This window comes from Cupressus sempervirens, chromosome 9, assembly GCF_028749045.1.
Source record: "Cupressus sempervirens isolate cs-2001-9-10 chromosome 9, ASM2874904v1, whole genome shotgun sequence".
NCBI classification, from domain to species: Eukaryota; Viridiplantae; Streptophyta; class Pinopsida; order Cupressales; family Cupressaceae; genus Cupressus; species Cupressus sempervirens.
The window spans coordinates 253,821,882-253,829,077 of NC_143126.1; positions in this window are offsets into that span (position 1 = coordinate 253,821,882).

Below are 7,196 nucleotides of genomic sequence, written 5' to 3' on the forward strand. Positions count from 1 at the left end.
GAATATGACAAATACAATTAATTAATTAATTAATAATTATAATGTCAAGGGCAATATTAAATAAATTAATATAGTCTTTTGGGATGATTTTAAGCGTCTACAAATATATTTAAGAGATCATTTTTAAATAAATGCTAAATATTATTATTACTTAAGTTAATAAATATTTCTATCAAAAACACTTCAAAAACTAATTAAAGAGAGAAAACAAATTAATTTAATAAAGATATTTTAAATTGCAAAAAGTGTGCATGAAAATGTAAAAGTTAATAAAATATTAAAAGAATTTGATTAGTGAGTTCCCTCACATGATTGCACATTAGAGCCCTAAATTAAGGGAGAACTCTTTATCAAAGATCTGGAGCTCATTTTGTAATAACTAGGTTTTGGAGAAGCGATTTTTAGAGAAGGAAATTTTCAGAAGAAAGGGGTTTTCTCGTGTTCTTCGTGGAATTACATGTTTATGTGTCAGCATCAAATTCAAGTAGAATCTTGTGATTACTTTATGCAAAAAAAATTCCATCTTTCCAATCTTTTGTCTGCTTTGTGTTTGGATAGATTTGTTCTTGGATATTTGTAGATTTGTTTGATATCATTGATGAAATCATGTTGTGAATCTTAATTTATCTTCATATTGAAGTTATCTGTGTTTGAGGGATTGAGTTTTGGAACCCTTGTTCTGTGAATCTTAATAGTTGGGTATTTGTAATTGGGAAGGGTTTTGGAAAGAAATTGAATTTTAGCATGCAAATTTGATTGATTCATTGGGTTTTCCCTATCAGAGTAATTAATCACATTTTTTTAATTATAAAATTAAAAAATTATTGAGGGGGTGTTTGTTTTGTTTTTATAAAATTAAAATTAATTAATTGGTGGGCAGGGGCCACCAACCCCCCACCCACCCCTTACCATTTTATTTTCCCTGCGTAGTAGAGAGACTACTGTCGGCGGCCATTAGATTCGTCGCACAGCAGACTCTGCTGTCATGACAGCAGGTAATATCGTAGGCAGTACTCTAGTGTCATGACAGTAGAGCTTCCAATGGTAGCCTTTTCTGGCCAGGCCTACGGGCCTTTAAACTTGCAAAAAATTATTTTATTTTATTTTTAATTTAAATTTAATGTATTTTAATTTTTATTAAAATTTAATTAATTTAAATTTTAATGTATTTAGATTTTAAGTTATTAAAGTTTTTAATTTTAATTTTAATTTAATTAAAATTTAATTATTAATATATTAGATTAATAATTTTCTTTTAATTATTAAAGTATGTTAATTTATGTTAGTAGCAATTAATTAATTTGTTAATAGGACGTTGAAAGGAAATTGATTAATGAGATTCATTTTAATATTCAATATTGTTAAATAAATTACTAGTCAATTATTTAATAATTATTATTTAAATCTAAGATCCTTATAGAGACGTGATTTGGTGAGTTAGTGGTTTTGGGTGATCAAATTTAAAAGTGAACATGGGTTCAATTATATGGGGATTTTATGAAATTCATCAAATCAAAAACTTACATTGAAAACTTTCAACGAAATGAAATCTCAAACCTTACTGTAAACTCAAACTGTGTGTTTTCAAAACCAAACAAAACTATGAAACTGCACTATAAGTTGTATGTTTTCTTGTGTGTTGGGTTTGGGATTGACTTAAAGTATTGACCAATTTCAAGATGTCTACCAGAGGCCGAGAGTTATTGTTTTGGTGATTACATATGTTGTCATGATTTGGATTATGTATACTTTATTGGATCAGTCCTATTAGGGTGATCGTATTAGTGATGATTGTATTTTGATCAGTGATTTCAGTATTTGTCAGTTGCTTGTTTAAGAACTAATTTATGGTATGTGGACTTTTGAGATCTATCTACTTTTGTTAAAACCTAGAGTAGGTTATATGTATGTGATGTTGGGAAGTGGCTTGCAATGGAGGTTGAGGCCCTAAAGAGGCTGACAAGTAACCCATTGTAGGTTATTTTAATAAGTGATAACACTACACTAAATGAGAGTAAAATGAACTAATAAGAGTTCTTGTCTTTCCTTGCCCATGCCTTGAGTGCTAGTATAGACTAGGATGAGAGTAGCAAGGATGCTTGGTTGCGACCTTGCTTAGTTAGTATGCCTTGTCAGTACAAAAGGATACTAGTGCTGCATAGAGTCACTCGAGGGTTGGAGTATTAAAAAACTGGCCAGGTAACCTTAGAGTTGGCTCATGCAATGGCACTTGCCCACTTGCATAGTAGATTCCCTACTTGTATTTGTTTGCCTCTAGGTTTAAATGTCACATGTGTCTTGGTACCTTGAGTTAGAATGCTCTCAGGATTTTCCCTTGACCTGGATATTACTTTTGACTTTTGGCATTGTTATCATGTTTAGGACTTGAGACTATCTCCTCAGCATAGTTGGAGTGGACCCTTTTTAGGTTACCACAAGGTCGGGTAGTAGTGTTTTCTACTTTTACAATTGAGATCTGTAAGTTCGATGTCGTGGCTGGAGTTCCCTGTTCTACATTTACTTTCATTCTATCTTTGTGTATTGTGATGGATGGTATTTCTATTGTATTGTATTTTATTTCATGGATCTTAAAGAGATGATGTAATCTATTTTATAACATATATCCTTTTAGCCTTTCATACCCTGTGACATGTACAGTGCATGATTGTGCATTCTAATTATTGCCAAGTGGCATTCAAGATAATTGTATATTATTTAAATGGATTTGTACTTGTTATTCTTTAATGTGGATGTCTTATATATTGGTTTTAGTATTAATTAAACTTAAATGTGATTCAACGTCATGGACCCTTAAGAATTGTAATCTATTTTATGGTATGTGTTTATGTGTATAATATTGTTTCCACTATTTTATATCCGTTGTTGTTATGTTATTATTATTTTTTTAAATGTTTAGCAAACTTAGTGAAACTTTAGGTTAATTTTTTTTGGGTTCCCTAGCAAAGCATTACAAAATCTTACTTACGTCAACACACTCTATCTAAACACGCCCTTGGATACAATGGCTCTTTATTTATGTCAATACTTGATCTTACATGTGTCGGTCTTACGCCAAGCATGTGATATCACCAGTGCAATAGATATTACTATTAAAATTTAATACATAGGATCAATCCTAAATCTTGGATATAACTTAATAACATACTATAAAAAATAGGTTCCACTTTAGATATTGTAATTCATGTTACATTTGCCAAGGCCATCTAAGAACTACAACTAAGTCCAAAAGATGGATACACAAAATAATTGTTACTCTTGACAGAATATTGCTCTCAGTATGTTGTAGTTGATACAACAATCCACCTCTAAAGAACTTGATGCACCAAGGAACATGAGATATCTTCATTTTGAACCTTATGCACAACCAAAATCTCTTGCTTCATCACCAACATCTAATGGACATGCTCAGAAATGTCAAACACCAACTAATACCTCTAGATTGTGAGCATGGAGGTTTCGACATCAATGGCAACCAATGCAAGCACTTCCTCTCATATTCTAATACTAACAATAAAATATATTACAAAATGATATGTGAGTAAGCATCTAGTCTTGTTTTATGACGTAAGTGGATAGCAAAATGCTACTAACACTCCATTCCGTATTATTATTATTATTATTATTATTAAGGTCTACACATAACATTATATCTTGACTTCTAGTAATGCGATTGTAAAAAATGACAATGCAACATTCTCATATTCATCAAGAAAAGCGATTGTATAGCAAAGAGCCTAGAATTAGTTAAATTCAAGTCATTTAGCCAGGATGTGGATTATTTCTTTTCAAATATCAATTTTTCAAAGCTACAACTGTAAAAAAAAATAGAGCAAAATATGGTTTAAATCAAACAACCAACCAACTATCACAATAACAAGTTAGTCATGTACATGTCTGTTGGGAATTTGGAAAGAGAGGAACAATCGAATCTATTGTGAAGTGGAGACCAAGGAGGAAGTGTTGTTTAATATTATGTTTAAGCTATTGAAAGAGAATTTAGAAAACAGTAAGTGGAAGACACCCCCAAGTCCCTCTGTCAATCAGTGAACAGAAGATAGCAATGAATTGGAAACTCCCAAAGTCCTTTCATAGGCATAACACTTCAAAATCCTTGGCTATGAGGAATACTAAATGGAATCCCCCCGTTCATCCCAAGTTGAAACTAAACTTTGATGGTGTTGCAACGAAGGATGTATTGCGAGAGGAGGTGTTTTAAGGATTCAGTTGGTCATCAGTTGATGGCTTATGCAAGCAACTTGGGCAATACTTCAAACAATGTGATGGAAGCCATGGTGCTCTTTTGGGTGCTAAAGTTGATTGTTAGCATAGGATGGAAGCATGTTAGCATAGAAGGCAACTCTATGGTGATTGTGGGAACGGTGAAATGGGGTATGGGTGGTCAATAAATGGCATTATGGGAGATATTTGGAACCTCCTCACAAAGTCGGACAATTATGATTTACAACACACTTATAGGGAGGGTAGTGTGGTGGCAAACTCTGATGAAGTTTGGGTTGCATGTCCATAGTTTAAGGTGTTGGAGGCAAATGGACTCCCTTTTGACTGAGGCTCGAGCCCTTGTTGAAAGGGAATAAGATATCATACCAAGGGAATGATGAACAATTTTAGGAAGGTTTTTTTTATTGGCTTATGTGGATGTTGCTTACATTTAAGCAGAATATTGATTTGAATTTGTATCTAAATCGCAAAGAGATTATTGCAAATGATGAGATGGGGAGTCAGAACTTGTACTATGCTATAATTATGAGATTTAATGGATGGGCGATGGAGGAGATTATTTGCGATTTTGTCAATATGAGAATTAATAACCCTCCCATTACCCTTTCAGCTTGGTTTATTAAGCACGATCTTTGAAGGCCTACTTGTTACCTAAGTGATGGCATAAAGGTAGTACATGTGTTAACCTTCCATCTAAGGGACAATTTTTTTTATTAGCACTCCTTGTTACAATTATAGAAGCTCAAATGATTCTTTTAACTTCATTAATGAGCAACCCACGAGAATTATTTTTCTAAGGTAGAGAAGAGAGGGTAAGAACATTTCTAGATTTGGCAATCTAGAGTTTTGGAGAATTTTGGTCAAGACTCTAAAATGGGTTGTGGCATGGTGCACATTGAGCCATCCAAGATTGAAGCCTATGCGAAAAAACCATATACAAGGATGGCTTTGTATGAGGGGGGTATGTTCCTTTCATGGAGGTCATGGCAAGGTATGATGTTAATGTTTTGTCTGAGTTTGTTGATTCTTGATCAGATAGACTAGTCACCATCAATGGCATCTAATTTGATGTGAATGAGGAGATTATTGCTATGGCTACTGGTTTTTGAATGAAGGGACATAAGTGGCATAAGCTTATGAAGATTACTAATGAGACAAGCCTGAACATATTTTTCAAAAAAGATGAACCTATGAGATTTAGAGGTGAGTTCAAGTCATGAAGACCTCCCATCCCCTTGGAATGAAGTATGTTTTGTGCTCATGAAGTATCTAACTCTTGAAGGTAGATTTGGCATTTGTTACTATTACCATTTCCCTCTTTGGAACCATTTTAGGCACCATGACGAAACTTCTATTTTGTTCTTTCTTTTCCATAATCTTGACGCTGTTGTGTTAATGGTTAGGGATAGAAGAAAGGCAAAAGCTTCATTATTTTGCATCAAGGTCTCATCCTTTGCCTCTATAAATTTTATTTGGCCCTTGCTCCCCCCGTTGTGTTGCCTTAATAAATTACTAGGGGCCATATAATCCTATCGGTACTGGTGGGGGTTGTTTTGTAGCCTCTACTCCCCAACCTTCCCCTTCTTCCACCCCCTCTGGTAATTCTAAAAAGCACAAAAAGATGTCGAATGGGACCCAAAGCAAGCAAAAGTAAAATATAGAAAAATAAGTGGAAATTAACCTAGTTGATTCTGAAGATGAAAATGATGGTAGTCATAGGAGGTCAGGTAGATTGACCAAAACTAGGGTTAGACATAAACAGAAGGCTTATTAAAATTTGGAGATTAACAAAGAGGAGATGAGGTCTGAAGCCAATGAAGGAGGGAAATGAAACAAAGAGAATGGGAAAGGAGGAAGATGACACAAAAGTGGGAACGAAAGAAAATAGCTCTACTTCAGAGGAAGTTAAAATAAAGAAAAAGAAGAAAGTTAGTCTACTAGCTTCACTATGAATAGTGTGACTTTACCTCCAATGCTATTCCTTGTCCTGGAAAAACTAAGTATACCTTGCCAATGACGACTACCTCCACTATAAGGATGGAGAAAAATGATAAGAATATATTTTATGCTAGCCCTACTGTGATGCAAGTTCAAAGGTCAAAGGTGGCTAAAGGAAATTGAACAAGCTACCAAGAGTTGTCTAGTTTGGTAAAGGGCACTAAACGGGAGATGGAAGCCCTCATGGCCAGTTCACTGCTTTTGATGAGAGTTTTATTACTCTCTCCAAGTTTTTTCTTTGAAGGTGACCCATGCTACTACTACCATTCTCCAACTGTTGCACTGGGAAAATGAAGAGGAAGGCATTGGCATGGACAATTCAAAGAAATTGTATGCTTTCCTTGTTGATGATTGGGTCAAAGTTCTGTTGGAAAAATGGTCAATGCTCCCCTCGCGATTTGTGACATGGGGCTTAACCACCTCTTGTGTATTATAAGTTGAGTGGTTGTGTCGGGAATTGACAAATTTGGTATTTTGGTGCAATGACAATCTCACTCTAACAAGTGCTATTAGAGCTTGGTCACAAGTTCGAATCCTTAAACACTCGAGTAACGCTAAGGGGGAGATTGTTGAAAAAATGTTCAGCACTCCCCTCGGGATTTGTGACAAGAGCTTAATAGCCTCCTGTATATTATAAGTTGAGTGATTGTATCAAGCATTGACAAATCAGCCTTTTGGTTCAACGGAAACCCCACTCTAACAAGTCCTACTAGTGAAGAAGGGAAGGAAAAGGCCAAAGTTTAGGCCTTTATTTTATTTTACCTTATGTTATATTCTCTAGACTTGAGTTTACTTGTATCTGCTAGCTTTTAACTACTTGATCTAGCCAATGAGTCTTAAGACTAGTGTATTTTTTGGTCAAGTGATTACATTAGATATGTTGTTGATAGTTTTAGTCGATGTGTTTATAAGGTTTTTAGAAGGAAAAACAATATGCG